Raw genomic sequence first — 19,205 nt, 5'->3', positions numbered from 1 at the left:
ATTGAATTGACTTCCTTTTATTGTCATGGATTACTATCATCTATTTCTCACAAGTTCAGCACTGCTCAAGCCCAAGGACACAACCAAACAATCCTCACTCCCATCTTTGCAAGTCTATTTTCTAGAAACACTCATGATATATACCTTTTATCATTCAAGGTGTAATCCAAGCACATAAATATCACTGAAATCTGAACACAGGAAGATTAAAGAATTGTTAACCATAACATAAAATAACTATGAAGAGAACTGTATAGAATAGCCTGTATTTGAGGCAACAGTGTTCAAAAGAGAAATTTGGAAACCAGGCCTCCCCCTCACAGCTACGACTCAGACCTGGTTGCAGAAAGTGAAATTGCATTTGACTGTATTGTAGATATCTTTATTTGGTTGCCTCCATCAAGCTGGTCTACCATTGCCAGGCAAGTAGGAAACACTCTTCTGGGCTGCATGTACAGTGAGGCTGGTGGGTAGATGCTCAGAGGGAGTCAAGACTATAGAAACCCACTTGCAAGGATAGTAGTAAAAGGCCTAAGACACAGTGTCCTTTTCAGGAATGCCACAGTGAGAAGATCACTAGGCCTGGGTCAGTGCTACCAGTTCCCCAAGGCACTGTGTACTCTGAGCACATGATTTGGGCAGAGTGGCACTCGATGTCCCTACCTACATGCACCCTGGGAGTAATTCAGTAGGAGCAAGAAGAAACAAAGACAGAAACACCCTGGAATGAGAAAGATAATGTTCTTTCTCTTGCAATGTCCCTCTAGCACCCACTACTCTCAAAGTTTGACATCTTGGTCTCCTCATAGGAGATACATGTAGAGGATCAATCTCCATTATCACAAAGCATATTATTAAAGGTGAATTTTTACCCAAAAGGCAAGAAATGGACAACTGGTACAAACACATATGCAACTCATGGAGGGATTACGCTAAAATGAAGATTCTCATTTAATTGGTCTTAGGGGGAGCCTGAATTTCAGGAACCTAACTCTAAACCAGTTTCCTATACTATATCTGGTAGGACCAATAAACTCCTAACCATATTAACTGTCCCAGAGAAAACAATTACAAACACAGAACAAAATACAAAAACAGTTATCTAATGGTTTGGAGAGTAAAAATTAGGACACAGATTCTGGAGAGGAATTAAAATTTGGCAGAAGGGATCACCACAGGGTTAGTTTTATTTATTTTGGCTTTTAGCCTCAGTGCAGACAATACTCACATCCTCATGTAGAACAGCTATGGAATATCTAAGCCACAACATTTCTGGCCTGAAGAAAGAGAGAACAGAGTCTGGGGCAACACCAGCTGCTGGAACATGAGGTATGTGGGGGGAGGCAGGAGCCACAAAAAAACAGAGAATCCTGGGGTCATATTTTGTGTATAAACTCTTAGCAGATCTCTGGCTGAGTGCTGAATTATACATGTGTAGGAGACACTACAGGCTGTAAGCAACCCAGCTAATGCAGAAAACAAAGCAACAAAGAATTAAACTGAGATTTGAGTTTCCATCTAAGAGTCAGAGTTATCAGTATGAGGTGAACCAAGCTAACTATCTGCAAAAACAAAAATATGCATACCCTTTTCAGTTATATATCTGAATCCAAGTCACCATAATATGACATTCACAATATCCAGGATATAATCCAAAATTACTTGAAATATAACAAAGCCAAAAAAAAAAAAAAAAAAGAAAAAAGAAAAAAGGAAAAAAAAAGCAACCTCTTTTAAAATGGAAAAAATAACCACTAAAGGGCAATGTTAAGATAACCAAAATGTGGGGCGCCTGGGTGGCTTAGTTTGTTGAGTGTCCTACTCTTGATTTCAGTTCAGGTCATGATCTCATGGTTAGCGGGATGGAGTGAGCCCTACATCAGGCTCCATGCTGACCCTGAGGAGCCTCCGTGGCATTTTCTCTCCCTCTCTCTCTGCCCTTCTCCCACTTGTGTCCTCTGTCTCTCTCTCCAAATAAATAAGTAAACATTAAAAAAAATAATCAAAATGTTACAGATAGTAATCAAGGACTTCAAAGCAGCTCTCATAACTATACTCAACGAGAGATAGGAGACTATGCTCATAATGAATGAAAAAAAAGAGAAACCCCTGGAGACAAATGGAAAATATGAAAAAGGAAGTTCCAGAACTGAAAAATGCAGTTTCTGAATGGAAAAGTCACTGGTTGGACTTAAGAACAGACTAAAAATTAAAAGGAAAAAGTCACTGAAATTGAAAATAGATCAATAAATTGAATAAATAGGTTAAATAAAATGTAAGAGGAAATGAAGAACAGGCAAAAAAAATATTTGATACAAGATATACATTTGTAGTTTGAAGAAGCTTATGAAGCTTCAAGTCAGATAAATATGAATAAAAAACTGTACTTAGGCATGTAGCTAACCTGTTGAGACCAAAGATAAAGAGAACATTTTGAAAACAGCAGGGGAATATGGCATATTTTATTCAGTAGGAGAACAATTTACATAACTGTTAACTTATCAGAAATTAGGGAGGCTAGAGACAACGGGATTAGGTCTTTAAACGTGCTGGAAAAAAGATCAATGTACCACAATTTCAAATAATGGAAAAAACAAGAGAATTTGTCAAACACTCATTACAAAAAAATGCTTTGCGAAATTGTTCAAGCTGAATGAGAATGGTTCCAAATAAAAACTCAGATATTCAAGAAGGGGTGAAGAGCATTGGAAATGGGAAAATGGTAATTATGTATAAACATTAAAAAATTTTTTCCTCCTAATTTGTTTAAAACACATATGACTAGAGAAAAACTTATGATTTTGTTGTACACTTTATAATGTACATAGATATAATATGTATGATAGGCAGAAGGGGTTGGGGGATGGGGTAAATAAAGAGTCCCAGGGTGTCTACATTTTATACGAAGTAGTGCAATATAATATACAGTAGACTATCAAAAGTTAAATATGTATCCACAGAGCAACTGCTAGAAAATATTCAGAAGTATAGCTAAAAAGCCAATAGCTAAATTAAAATGAAATTATAAAGATTTATTTAAATAATCTAAAAGAGGGGTGTCTGGGTGGCTCAGTCAGTTAAACATCCAACTTCGGCTCAGGTCATTATCTCAGGGTTCATGTGTTCGAGACCCATGTTGGTCTCTGTACTGACAACTCAGAGACTGAAGCCTGCTTGGAATTTTGTGTCTCCCTCTCTTTCTGCCGTTCCCCCACTCATGCTCTGTCTCTCTCTGTCTTTCAAAAATAAAAACTAACAAAATTTTATTGTTTATAAATAAACAAAAATAAATAATCCAAGAAGTTAGAAAAAGATGGTTTCAAAAAAGGGGAGAGGAACAGAAACAAATAATAAAATGGTAGTAAAACAAAAATCATTGGGAGAAGATATTTGCAAGTGACATATCTGATAAATGGTTAGTATCCAAGAAATATAAAGAACTGATACAACTCAATATCTGAAAAACAAATAATCCAATCAAAAATATGCAGAAGACATAAACAGACATTTCTCCAAAGAAGACATCCAGATGGCCAACAGACACATAAAAGATGCTCAACATCACTCATCATCAGAGAAGTGCAAATCAAAACGACAGTGAGCTATCACCTCACACCTGTCAGAATGGTGACAAATCAAAAACACAAGAAACAACAAATGTTGATGAGGACGTGGAGGAAAAGGAAACTTCTCGCTTTGTTGGTGAGAATGCAAACCAGTGCAGCCACTGTGGAAAACAGTATGGAGGTTCCTCAAAAACTTAAAAATAGAACTACCCTATGATCCAGGAATTGCGCTGTTGGGTATTTACCCCCCAAATTCAAAAACACTAATTCAAAGGGATACATGCACCTTGATGAATATAGCAGCATTATCTACAATAGCCAAATTATGGAAGCAGCCCAAGTGTTCATCAATAGATGAATGAACAAAGAAGATGTGGTACATACACACAATGGAATATTATTTAGCCATAAAAAAGAATGAAATCTTGCCATTTGCAACAACATGGATAGAGCTGATGAGTAAAATGTAGCAAAGTAAGTTAGTCAAAGAAAGACACATACCATACGATTTCACTCATATGTGAAATTTAAGAAATAAAACAAATGAGCAAAGGAAAAAGAGATAGAGAAAGACAAACCAAGAAACAGACTCTTAACTATAGAGAACAAACTGATGGTTACCAGAGGGGTGGTGTGTGGGGGGATGGGTGAAACAGGTGATGAGGATTAAAGAATACACTTACCATGATGAAAAAAACAAAAAACGGTATCACAAAAAAAAAAAAATCATTAATCACATTAAATGTTACTGGGCGAAACACTTTAATCAGAAGGCAGAAATGATTATAATTGACAAGAAACAAACCTAACTATATGCTGTCTAAAGAGGTAAACTTTAAAAATAATGCACAGATAGGTTGAAAGAAAATGGAATGGGAAATATATATAGTATACAAACTACAATTACAAGCAGGCTGGAGTAAGATAAAATAGACTTTAAAATTATTACCAGAGTCAGAAAAGAGTAATTATTAAAGAACTAATTCCCATCAGGAAGACAATAATCAGGAACACAGATACACCTTATAACAACTTCAAATTACATAAATCAAAAAGTGACAGAATTGAAAGAAGACTAGTTAATTCCACAATCATAAGTGAAGATTTTAGCATCTTATCTCACCAACTCATGGAATACTAGACAAACATCAGTCAGTACATAGAAGATCAAAGAAATACTATCAATCATTTTGATTGAATTTATATTTATACAATATAATTAACTCCAAAATACACATTCTTTTTAGGTTAACATGGTACATTTATCAAGCTAGATCATATCCTGAGCCACAACACAAGTCTCTATAAATTTACATGAGCCAATAATATATAGAGTATGTTCCAGTACGATAACAATATTAAATTAGAGATCAATAGCTGTAAGATTCTGTCTAGGGAAATCACATCAGAAATTGAATGACACACATGTAAATAATATAGGGCCCAAAGAATAAATTATGCCCAAATTAGAGAATAGTCCCAACTAAATAATAATGAAATTATAACATACAAAAACTTGTGGGATGCAGATAAAGGACATCTTACAGGGAATTAACATAGAATCTTTACATTACATCTTACAGGGAATTAACATAGTGAAGTATGGGCAGTAAATTTTACAGTATGATGCAACAAAATTTTAGAGTTTGAAACAATTAGGGTTAACACTGCTATTAGCGAAGAAGTATTAGTTGTGATTGTAAATTCTTATTTCCCTGGGCCTACAGATCTGAACAAGTGCCAGTATTGATAAAACCTACCTCTACCTTGTTAATGCTAATGGATTAAACAGCACCATGAACCTGATTATCTGTTAGCCAATTAAGATAAGCATTGAGCTTGTCTTTATAGCATATTTATTGTGATTGGAAATATTGATGTATTCTATGTTAAATACTGGCCAATATATCAAGTACACGATTTTGCTCTGGGCAGACTCCAAAAACCACCACCGAAAACATATTTTAACAAGGACAGTTGCGAACTTTTCTCCATTAAAATAAATAAATAAATAAAGGACCTGAGTCTCAATGGGTGGTAACAATGACATTCCTTCTAAGGATCTGAAAGGAAGTTATCTCCTCTCTCCTAATATACGTTGTCAGTCACTACTGCATGAAGTTCTCTTTAGACAACTCCTCCCTTGGCTCACCAAACCCAGTCATTAAAGTATACAGATTTTATCTCTAAATAGCACACCAATCCAACTCCTACCATCTTCATCTTTGCTATCACTGCTGTAACGTTAATTACAAACACCTCTCCTGACTGCTATTCCTTTTCCCGTCAGGTCCATCTGCCACCCAACCGATCCATTTACCCTTCCTTAAAATACCTACAATATAATATTCAAGCTACTCATTGGGACATAAAAGACACCCCATGAGCTGATCTCTGCCTATCGTGATTTCTTTTCTCATGAGTTCTTTCCTCCAAAATTATATTCCAGTAGCAATAGTCTGCTCTACTTATACTGGCCATGCTATTTCTCTTCTTTATACATTGGTTCTACTTGGGATATTTTCTAATGATGTAGTCATTCCTCTCATCTTCCACAGTCTGTGCCTACACACACACACACACACACACACACACACAGCCACTTGAACTAGGGAACACTATTTTATTTGTATCTGGGTCCTAACCTTACTCCTTATTTTCCTCTAGATTCTACTTTCTTTCACTCTTGAACCACCATCCCTAATCTAGTTTCTGCAAGAAATGCTCAGAAAGGCTGGTCTTCAGTTTCCCACTGAAATGCAAATAATTCTTCTATCCATCTTTAGTGTATGGAGAGATTCAGCCTGGAGGTACAGAATGGTTTTGCCCTTCATAATCTAAATAAAAATACTAAAGAATAAACACATACAAAAAAAGCTCTCTCAAAATGTCTGTGATAGCTTCAGGCATAGAAACTTGAATGGTAACTGTGTCACTCTATTCTGCCTGGAAGGAAACTTACATGTTATAAAGATGAGCAAGGGTGGTCACAGAAAGGAGAGGAGACAATCAGGCAGATAGTTAAGGATAAATAAGTTTCCCATGAGCCCCCATGCCTTTATAGTTCCTAAGTTTCATGAGCTTTTGTCACTGAAATTCTTCAACTCCCATGCTCACCATCCTCCTTATATGTTCCTCTCCATTTCCAGTACATTGATTAACTAACACTTACTTTGCATTTCTACATGCTCGATTCTGTTGGAACTGTAGATACCATCGTAAACTAAATATAGTCTTGCTCTAAAACGTTCAACATACTAGGAGAGATAAATAAACAAACACTATGGTTATAAATACTACCAGTGGACTAAGCACAAAGCTCCTTGCCCCACCCACCCCCACCAGTGAGGCATTTATAAAAAAGAGCCAGACTCAAGTGAATCTGTTTTTGGGAAGCAACTTGCAGAGCTTCCCAGAGAAAGTTGTTGATTTTCATTCTGTTTGTTCACTTACTACAATCATAAATACAACTCACAAACCCATAAAATTTCTTCTTGGTGGACTCTTATTATCCTACCCATTAAATAGATGATTAGGAAAAAGAAGTGAGTCATTTCCACTGCCTTATGGATGAGAAGTGTCCCTGCCATCTTAAAATAGAACCCAGGGTTTTTTTTCTCTGAAAACATTTTATATATAAAGTTTAGTTCTATAGTTATATTTCAGATAACTCAAAGGTTAAATATGATTTTGCTTTTTATAATTTTTCTAAGGTTATTTTTTTTTTTTGAGAGAGAGAGAGTGCGCATGTACAAGTGGGTGAGGGGCAGAGAGAGGGAAAGAGAGAGGCTCTCAAGCAGGCTCTGCACTGTCAGCAAGGAGACCGCTGGAGGGCTCAAACTCACAAACTGTGAGATCATAACCTGAGCCAAAACCAAGAGTTGGATGCTTAACTAACTGAGCCACCCAGGCATCCCTTAAATACAATTTTGTATACTTGTTTTGGAACGTAAGCACCACTATGACATAAAGAAAAGGCATCCCAAGCTCCAAGCAAATGGTCTACCTTGCATTTACTATACCACCTTGTTAGTAAGTCAGATGCTCCTGTATCTTAATTTTACATACTAGGAAAACTTAGACTCAAAATTGTCAAGTGACTTCAGACTTTTTAAATATTATTTATTAAAAAAAATGCAATCTTAAAATGCTTGTAGAAATGACTGGGTAAAAATGAAATAAATTAAATTAAGGGGTAAAAGAAAAAAATTTGTTCCATAAATGACCTAAAGCCTTATTGAAGAAGGAAAATTATTTCACAGTCCATGACTCAGTATATCCTCACTGTGAGAACATTTAAATCTCTGAAGCTCTTGTTCATGTTGATGAGAAAGTCAAGCCTTTGGAACGTTAGTGTAAAAGAAAAGAGGGAAGAGAGCATGGGGTACCCTGATAGGCCAGATAATTTTAAAAGAGATCATGAAATTGTAGGCCCCTAGGAAAAAATGCTCATGTTAATTCTAATGAAAATCAACCAACTCTTCTTCAAACTATTTCTCAATCAGGGTCATAAGCAATTAGATAAAGGTTTGCTTCCTTTTTCTTCTTCAAACTCTGACATGGAAGTAGGGATGTTCGGAAGGTGATATATAACTAATCTGTCTTAGTTGGGTTTCGACATTAAGACACATCTTCAGGGTTAAAACTGATGGCTCATATAAACAACTCTTAGTAATGAGATCATCTATCCACAGAAGAACTCCAGATTTGCATTGACCCAACTTTTCTGAGCATAAGTTGTCATGCCACCCTTATTTTTACTTTTTATTTTTCATTCTGTTGCATATACAATATCTCATAAAGAAGGAAAATTGACCATAATGTGAAGAAAATTCTGAAAACAAAGCACTAGAGTACATCCTACCATATCCACTATTGCTGCTGTAGAGAAATATAGATGGAATCTCAAAAGTAACTTGGAAGAAATAAGACATGAAGGAATGCTGAAAATAATGCAGTTTTTCTGGTTTTGCCTATTCATAACACTAGAATATCTTCTCTGAATATCAAATATGGTCCCGATATTTATATACAAAAACAGTAGGAGTGCTTTTTTTTTAACGCAGATATTTGGAGACAAGAAGAGATTTGCTGAAAATGCCTAACCCCATAATCTGAAATGAGAACTATAACATTCCTCACATACATGGAGGGTAGGAGTATAGAATGCTTTCTGAAATTGTTTTCATTCCCTACATTAAGAAACTGAGAATGGCCCTTAAATGGTATAGTTGAGGAAACAGCATGGTCCAGCCAGAACGCTCCCTAGTGTGACAGCCTGCAGCAGTCCATTCCTTAATCCTGAGCCCCAATTACCACTTATCTCTTCAATCCTTAAAAAGTAAAATTTGAGGGGCACCTGGGTGGCTCAGTAGATTAAGCATCTGACTCTTGATTTCGGCTCAGGTCATGATCTCACAGTGGTGGTATTAAGCCGCATGTCGGGTTCTGTGCTGGCAGCATGGAGTCTGCTTGGGATTCTCTCTCTCCCCCTCTCTTTCTGCCTCTCCCCAACTCACACTGTCTCTCTCTTAAAATAAATAAATAAACTTTAAAAGTAAGTAAAATTTGAGGACTATTTATTAAATTATTTTACAGAAGGCTTTGCTTTACTTCAACATGCTCTGCAAAAAAATGAATGTGAGATAAATGCTCCCTTTTGCTATGAATATTGAAAATTTTGAATTTATGCTCTCTTTTGCCATATGTGGTATTTTTCTGCGATCTGTGGTGATAAAATTCATGTTTTGTACCTGTTTTGGAGGAAAAGTCCCTCTTCTTAGAGTCAGTGATCTAAAACTATGCCACAATATATAATCATAAGCATCATTTGTCACCCCCATGGTAGTAGCAGCTCAAAGAATTGCTTGGTCCCATCACTGTTTTTTTTGTGGCAAGCCTACATAGATTGGGTTATGGAGAGATGGAAAAAGTGTTCCTTAGAGGCAGAGGGCATTCAAGAGAAATGTCAAATATTTAGAGATCATCAGAATGTGATGCAGATGTGAAAGATAAAGACAAGAAATTTTGAACCCAAGGTTCTTCTCCAAAAAGCTAAAATATAGTCCTTGTGAAGAGTATACATTATGCCACATTTCATGGAACATATGAGAGAAATAGAGGTATTATAAATAAGTATTACAAATCCTTCTACACATGCGAAGAATCAGAGATATGCTATGGTGATAGTTGGTGATACCCTGCTACCACTGACTAAATTTGTTTAGTAGTGATCTATTTTTCTTGATTTTGTTTACTTGCTTTCCTACAACCCTGTCTCCTTTCTTTTGATAATAATAACTTCATCTTCTCTTGGTGAACAACCCTCTCTCTCTCTTAGAGAGAGAGTAGTTCAAGTGGGACTCAGTTTGCCTTCTGGTTCCATGACGAAGACATGGTCGACCATGACATGACATCTCCTGGATACGTGAAATCACTTCTTGGAACTTTTACTAGAATTGTCAGGAAAGAGGCGCTCTCTCTTTCTTTAAGGAATATGTTAGCCGGGAGTCCATGGGACTACCACATGTAGAGAATCTGCTGAGCACATCTGAGACATGGCTGGAAGCCAAATGTGCCACAAATTTTTTCAAAAGCAAATAAATTTCATTTATTGTTTTTAACCTGAACTAGCTGAGTTGGACTTTTTGTAACTTGCTTCCAAAAGAGTCATGGCTAGAACATGTTATGAGGCAAGTACAGTTTTCTTCATTTAATTGGAAGTATTAATAAGTCGCTCAAAACTATGAAACTAAGGAGTGGCTTGGGCAAATTAGAAATGATTTTTAAAATAATAACTGAAGTATGTTGTCTTCAGGAATGCATGTCTGCTATACCATGAGGAGCCCTCCTATATTTATTAACTGCTACCATTTCTGCTGACATGTAAAGGGAATAGTAGACAATAATAACATTTTTATAGAATAGCATTTTCACAATCATTACCTTACTCATCATCTCTATTCAATATCAAACTGGAGCTCCCCATCAGTAAAATGAAACAAGAAAACAAACATGCAAGTCATAAAGTTGGAGAAGAAAGAAATAAAATTGTCTTTATTCACAGGTGACATAATCATGCATGTAGAAAACACGAAAGATTTTTTTTTAAAGAGCTGTTAATACTAACTATTAAGTTAGGCAAAACTACAAAAAGTGAAGTCATTTCACAGAAATCAGCTGTTTCCGACATAACAGCCACAAATAATCAGCGAATTAAATTTAAAATGACCACTTGTGATCACATCCAAAACATGAAGTACATTGGGACAAATTTAGTAAAATACATTCAGGACCTGTAAATATAAGCTGCCTTGCTGAAAGAAATTAAAGACCTTAAGAAGTGGAGAGATTTATCACATCTGTGGGTCAGAAGACTAAATATTGTTAAGATATCAATTCTTTTCAAATTGATGTCTACATTTATTGTAATTCCAATAAATTCCCAGAAAGCATTTTTTAAAGAAATTAACCAAATGTTTCTAATAGCTGTTTGGAAATATATCAACCTGAGCACTGAGTGTTATATTAAGTGATAAATCACTAAATTCTGTATCTGAAACCAATACTATACTATATGTTAGCTAACTTGAATTTAAATAAAATCTTGGGGAAAAAAAGGAAATACAATGACCTAGAATAGCCAAAATAATTTTTGAACAGAAAAAAACAATTTCAAGGACTTATATTACCTGTTTATAAGACTCCCATAAAACCACAGTAATTAAGAAAGTGTAGTATCAGCATAAAAATAAATACGTACATCAATGGAAAAGAGATAGTCTTGACATGAACCCACACCTATATGACCAATTGCTTTTTAACAAAGGTACCATACTACCTTTTGTAAAGGACAGCTTTTTCAACAAATGTTAATGAAATAATTGCTTAGCGTATGGAAAAAATAAACCATGATGTTTACCTTACACCTTACACAAAAAGTAACTTGAAATGAATCATAGTCCTAAATACAGAAACTAAAGCTATGAAACCTGTAAAAGAAAATGTAACTAAACACCTTCATAACCTTGGGAAAACAAAGATTTCTTATAGATCACACAAAATGGTAAACCATAAAAGAATAAAAATGATAAATTGGACTTCATCAAAATTTAAAATGTCTGCTCTTTGAAAGACATCATTAGGCAAATTAAAAGACAAGTTACAGGCTGGGAAGAAAACATTTGCAATAAGCACAACCTGAATACACATCGAAAACTTTCCTATGTAGTTCTTAGAAAGTACTTTTCCCCAACTCTTTCCAACAAAGTAGTTTGCCCTTAATACATAAACTATGTGTTCTTGTTTCATTCACACTGGTATCTGAAAGGTAATACTGTTTAATATTTTAGGTCCCAAAGGAAAAGTTGAGAAGTGATATCTTAAAGACATATCTTATTTTTTTTAATTTTTAAAATGTTTAAAAATTTATCTTTGAGATAGAGAGGGTGGGAGAGAAAGGCAGAGAGAGAGTCTCAAGCAGGCTCCACACAGTCAGCACAGCGCCTGACACGGGGCTCCATCTCATGAACCGTGAGATCATGACCTGAGCTGAAATCAAGAGTTGGATGCTTGTGGACTGAGCCACCCAGGAGCTCCTTAAAGGCATATCTGAAACAAACCTTTGTTTTCTAAGGTCTAGTTCAATTGAAAAGAAAAAATGAAAACAAAAAACAAAACAAAAACAAAAAAAGACCCCAAATTTAGCTGGATAATCTGAGAGCTGCATACATGCTTCTGAGGATTAGTCCTAGCTTTGACATTGGTTAGAGAACTCCTAAGGACAAGATTGGCAAAGAAATGGAATTTCCAATGGGCCAACACAAATTTTAATGGCCTGTGCCGACAGAAGTAGGAGTTCAGGTCCAGAAGTTGGATCCTGCTTCTGGTGAAATAGTAGCAAGGGGAGGATGGGAGAAGATGTTCTGCAAAACATCCAGGTACAAGCTAGAGCTATTTTACAGGCACAGAACCCCAGGGGCCACATACAATCTCGGGTAAGAGAAGGTAACCAACATTATACTTATCACCAACCTTGGAAAGTGATTTTATAGCCAAGATTTTATTTGATTTAGAAAAATTAATTTGGCACATCTTATACTGAGAGTGTTAAGGAAAAACTCAAAAGCTTGCCATTCTTTAATGAATTCCTCGCCAAGTGTTAAGTGTCTTCATTTAAAACTTGAATCTAGAACATGACATCTTGTAAAAATTTTTCAGTACCTTTAAGACAGTTGTCCAAATCCCTAGTTTGACCTATAACACCTTGCAAGATCTGGCACCTGCTGATTTCACTGTGTGTGTCTCATGACACTCTTTTTCTTGATCTCTGTGGAATATCAAAGATAAAAAGAACTTGTTGAAGAATGTGAGAAAATGTAATTTTCTAGAATCCAGACATTGATATAATAATAGCTTCAAATTTCTGAAGGAAATAACTGTCCACCTAGAATTCTATATCCACAAAATATATCATAAAATCATGAGTACAAGATAAAAATATTTTCAAAGAATAAGAGTATAACCTACTCATAAACTATCACTGAGAGGTTTAATTTTAGCAAAAGGGAAATTGAGCCTTGAATAAGGAATTATATAAGAAAAGCAACAGTGAACAAATAAATAAGTTAGTTTAGTAAATATAAATAAACATTGACTACAATAGAAACAAAAGAAAAAAACTAATTTTGTTGGGTTTCAAAACAAGGTTAAACTAAATTGCTCAACAAAAATGTGGATGACGTAGCAGAGCTTGTGGGCTTGTAACTAAAATAAGTTTCTTTTTTTGTTGAGATGAAGGATAGAGCCATTGATCATCTATTATTTTAGTATTTAAGATCCTAGCAGGAATTGGTCTGTTTGTACCCTGTGGTAACTACAGCATCTAAAAGAATGCCTGTCATGTATTTGCTTTGCTTTGTGGTTTTATTTGCTTTTCTGGATAGTTGTACAGAACCATTATATATAGTTGCATAGACTTATAGAATTCTTGAAAAGGATAATACAGAGGGTTTCTGTATACCTCACATCCAGTTTCTTATTATTAACATCTTACATTAGTATAATACATTTGTTACAAGTAATGAATGAATGTCGATGCATTATTATTACCTAAGGTCTATATTTCATTCAGATTCTCTAAGTATTTTTCCTAATTTTTTTCTCTTCTACAATCCCATATGTATACTGCATTAAATTTAGTAGTCATCTCTTTTTAGAATCCTTTTGGCTATATAATTTCTCAGACTTTCTTTGGTTTTGGTGATCTTAATTTTGAGGCAGATTGATACAGTGTTTTGTATAATATCTCTCAATTGGGAGTTGTCTCATGTTTCTTTCTCCTGATTAAGCTGTAGTGCTATGTTTTAAACAAGACTGACCAAAGTTTGCTTCTCACCACATCATATGAAGGGTACATAATATTAATAGGACTCATCACTGTTCCTATTACACTTGGTCACCAGGTGTGATTATCAGAAAGTGTCAGGTTTCTGGCAGGTATTATTTTTTCTCCCATCCTACACTGTATTCATTAGAAGAAGATCACTATGCATAGACCACATTTAAGGAGTGGGGCTGTTTTGAACTCTAGTTATTAACAGTAATAATCCTGTTATTAAAAACACAAAAAAGCTTCCTTATGCAACATTTTTGAAAACAATATAAAGGGGAAAGTAAAACTAATTATTACAACTAAAATGACTATTTTGGTAAAGATTGTTTCATGCATTTCTGTGTTGATGTACGTATATTGGGTATATTTTTGGGTATATATATACATACAAAAATACTGACACCTCACACTCTATTATAGAATTTTATATGGATAGGATCATATCAAACTAGCTGCTTTTTATTATATATACCCTGTTTAAATGTAGTTTCTTGTTTTTTTGTCTTGTTTTGGGTTTTTTTGGCTTACTTCTCTCTGCTCAATCGTCTCCTATTTTTACTAACACAACCTCTCTCCATTCTTCAAAGCCAACATTTCAAAGTTGTGCATAATTTTGGTCTCTAATATTATATATACACACAATTACATACATGCATATACAATTATATATGTAATTTTACAAAAAATAGAATGCTATTATATGCTTGCCTATGTCTAGCTTAGACAGGCAGTAGACTCCGTTGTTAAGTCTCTGGAGGCAAGGGAAACAAAAGCAAAAATAAACTATTGGGACTTCATCAAAATAAAAAACTTCTGCACAACACAGGAAACAATCAACAAAACTAAAAGGCAACCTACAGAGTGGGAGAAGATATTTGCAAATGACATATCTGATAAAAGGTTAGTACCCAAAATATACACAGAACTTGTAAAAATCAACACCCCAAAAAACTAATGATCCAATTAAAACATGGGAAAAAGGCATAAATAGACATTTTTCCAAAGAAGACATACAAATGGCCAGCAGACACATGAAAGGATGCTCAACATCACTCATCATTAGGGAAATGCAAATCAAAAGTATAATGAGGTATCGCCTCACACCTGTCAGAATAGCTAACATCAACAACACAAGAAACAAGTGTTGGTGACAATATGAGAAAAGGTAACCCTCTTGCACTGGTGGTGGGAATGCAAACTGGTAGAGTCACTCCAGAAAAAAAGTATGGAGTCTCCTCAAAAAGGTAAAGATAGAACTACCCTATGATCCAGCAATTTCACTGCTAGTATTTACCCCAAGAATACAAAAATACGAATTCAAAGGGATACATGCACCTCAAATTAATATAGCAGCATTATCTACAACAGTGAAAGTATGGAAACAGCCCAAGTGTCCATCGACTGATGAATAGATATATACTGCATATATTCTATTATATATACAATGGAATATTACTCAGCCATAAAAAAGAATGAAATCTTGCCATTTGCAACAACGTGGATGGAGCTAGAGAGTACAATGCTAAGCAAAATAAGTCAGTCTGGGAAAGGCAAATATCGTATGATTTCACTCATATGTGGAATTAAAGAAAAAAATGCAAGCAAAGAGAAAGAGAGAGTGAGAGAGAGACAGAGAGAGAGACAGAGAGAGAGAGAGAGAAAGAGAGAAAGAAACCAAGAATTAACTATAGAGATGGTTACCAGAAGAGAAGGGGTTAGGGGGATGGGTTAAGTAGGTGGTGGGGATTGAGGAGTGCATTTATGATAAGCACAGCACGATATATGGAATTGTTGAAATCCTAAATTGTACACCTGAAACTAATATTCCAAGTTAAGTTAACTAACTGAAATTTAAATTAAAACTTCAAAAAAAGGAATGTAAATTCTGGGGCCAGACTGAGACTATCCTAGACCCACATCTTAATTATCTTGGTGCCTCTAAACTAAATTCTCTATGCCTCATCTTTCTCATGTTTAAAGAGGGTATTAATAGAAACACTTATTTGACAAGGAAATTGAGAAGACCAACCAGAGGATTTAGTGTAAGCACTGAAGTATGAAAAGATTCAAGAAGTGTTAGTTATTGCTAGTTTTCTACTACTACTATTCTTATTATCAATATATTCAACTAACGACACAAGATAAAAATCCTTCAGTTCATTCAAGTCAACTAGTATAGCCACATGAAATTCCATGTTAAAAAGACAAACCTCATTTTATTCAGTTATTCCCCTATTGATGGATATTTGCCTTCTCTCTCTTTTTTTGTCATTACAACAATGCTGCCATAAACATCTTTATTCATACAGTCTTTTTGAACTTGGTCTTCTATGTATAAAGAACAGGTTCACTGGGGAAATATGTTCGTTTGATGTGTATATGTATTTTCATTTAAAAAAATTTAACGTGTATTCATTTTTGAGAGGCAGAGAGAGACAGAGTGCAAGCAGAGGAGAGGCAGAGAGAAAAGGAGACACAGAATCTGAAGCAGGCTTCAGGCTCTAAGCTGTCAGCACAGAGCCCAATTCAGGACTTGAACTCACCAACCATGAGATCATGACCTGAGCCAAAGTCAGACACTTAACTCGATGAGCCACCAGGTGCCCCTGTATTTTCATTTTTAATGGCTTTATCAGCATTCTAAAATTGTTGTAATAATTAATATTTTTTCAGTAATGTATGAGAATTCACATTTATAACATCCCTGTGAGCAATAGGTATTGTCACTCTTTTTATTCTTTGTAAGTGGTGAATATAATGTGATATCTCAATAAAGCTTTGACTTAAATTACCCTCCTATTACAGAGATTACATTTTAAAAAGTTGTAACATTTATTTATTTTTGAGAGAGAGAGAGAGAGAGAGAGAGAGAGAGCACAAGCGGAGGAGGGGCAGACAGAGAGGGAGACAGAGAATCCCATGCAGGCTTTGCACGGTCAGCACAGAGCCCAGTGAGGGGATTGAACGCACAAACTGTGAGATCATGACCTGAGCTGAAACCAAGTCAGACACTCATCCAACTGAGCCACCCACGTGGCCTTAGAGATTAAATTTTTTATATATGTTTCTGGTCACTTGAATTGTCTTTTTTGAGATTTTCTTGTTCATATCTTTTGCCCATTTTTCTATGAAGATGTAACCCATTTGTAAGAACTATTTTTATACAAACTTTATCTGTGAAATGGGTACCAAATATTTTTTCATAATCTATTTTTATATATTAAACTTGTTTATGATAACTTAACTACATAATTTTTAAAAATACATAATTATACAAGTATGTTTTCCATTTTAAAATGAGTTTTATAAGTTGTCTGTATTGTGTATCTTTTTTTTCATTCAAGAATTATTTGGACTATGTTTCTTAACTTCATAATAGAAAGTTTATTGTAGTCTTTTCACTATTCTATAATATTTTTTTGAGTGGAAGTCCTCTAAATTAATTTTACAAAGTATTAAGACAGTGGTTTTCAAACTTTAGTGTGCATTAAAATCACCTGGGAGATTTTCCAAAACACAGATTTTTAGATTCCATCACCAAATTTCTGTTTCAGGATCAGTGGGGGGCAGACTATTAGGATTTCTAACTACTTCCCAGATGATGTCGGTCCCACTGGTTGAGAGCTCACATTCTGAAAATCACTAAAAACTCACAGCACATAGTTTGAAAAATACTAATCAAAAAAATAACACAAAGACAATTTGCAATAAAGGCTTAGGCATTGATGCTCACTACCTTTTTTCAAGGTCAGACATTTTAAAATGACAGATCAGTATCTCCCAGGAAAGTAATGGCTCAACACATCACACCATCTCCCAAGGTTCAGTGTTAAGACTAAAGTTTCTATCAGTTAGATCTATGTGGGTGGGAAGAGTTCCATGTTCCTGCAGAGACTAGAGAACCAATTAGAAGAGATAATCTTGAAAACTTCTATACATAAAAGACTGGAGGTTAATCTGAACTACTTCTGAGATTTGAAACCTCACAAATTTAAGAATACAAAGGAGAATAAAACTGATGGAAATAGTTCATGAAACACAGACTAACCACTAGGCTTAGAATGCAGGAAGAAGGGCTAAGTAAGAACAGTTGCTTTGGAGTTGCTAGAGTTGAAAAAAATGTTGATAACAAATTGATCGAATCAGGGAGGGCTTCTAAATCAAGGGAGAAGGCTGGAGGTTAATATGATATTTAACGTGTTAAAATGTAGTCATTCAATTGACAACTACAAAACTAAAAAACATAACTAATAAAAAGACACCACAACCTAGAAATTTGGCATAATGCAAATTCTGTGCTGCTGATTACAATCTGGTTCCACAAGTTAAAATTTTTGATGAGTGTAATAATTAGTAATGGTAAATCTGGAGCTCATTGAACCTAAATAACTTGCCCAATGTCAATATATCCAGTAAGCCTCATAGCTACTATTGGGTTCTGTGAGATTAAAACTACGTTGTTCATTATGCCATAAATGGTTTGATCTACATCCCAGGGGACCATCTATATTTCTGTGCAAAGCAGGACCTTTTGTTAGTGAAATAACCTATCATTAATAGTAGTTCTGGGAGGGGCACCTGGGTGGCTCAGTTGGTTAAGCATCCAACTTTTGGTTTGGGCTCAGGTCATGATCTCAAGGTTTGTGAGTCCAAGCCCTGTGTTTGGCCCTGTGCTAACAGTGCAGAGCCTGCTTAGGATTCTCTCTCTTTTCCCCTCTCTTTCTCTCTCTGCCCTTCCTCTGCTCTCTCTCTCTCTCTCTCTCTCTCTCTCAAAATAAATAAATGGACTTAAAAAAATAGTTCTTGGGAAAACATATTGGGTGGCTGTTTGCCTAGGACTGTGTCTGTAGCCTATTGGACAATTCCGAAGACGAGGCAGTTGCTTATGGAAACATAGCCACATCTGCTACATCATTCCATTTTGAGACCCATCCTCTAAGCTACTCGAATGCACCTGGACACAACACAATCAGACTTTTATTTTTAACATTCACATACATTTTTCTTTTGCATTTCAGAAACTGCATCATCTTTTTTTCCCCCTCCATGTGCCTGAAACCTACCTTTTTCCCCCCATGCTTTTTATGTCATTTGCCACAGTCGTTTTGGAACATTCTCCTCCACTGCCTGCCAGCTGGAACTGTCCTTCAATGTCTAACCCTTCAGATCTCTACTTATTTATGAAACACATTGCATAGTATAATTAAAGTGGTTCTGTTCTGTTGTATGTTGTCTAACATTTTGCT

This window comes from Neofelis nebulosa, chromosome 5, assembly GCF_028018385.1.
Source record: "Neofelis nebulosa isolate mNeoNeb1 chromosome 5, mNeoNeb1.pri, whole genome shotgun sequence".
NCBI lineage: Eukaryota > Metazoa > Chordata > Mammalia > Carnivora > Felidae > Neofelis > Neofelis nebulosa.
This window is presented reverse-complemented; position numbering follows the sequence as displayed.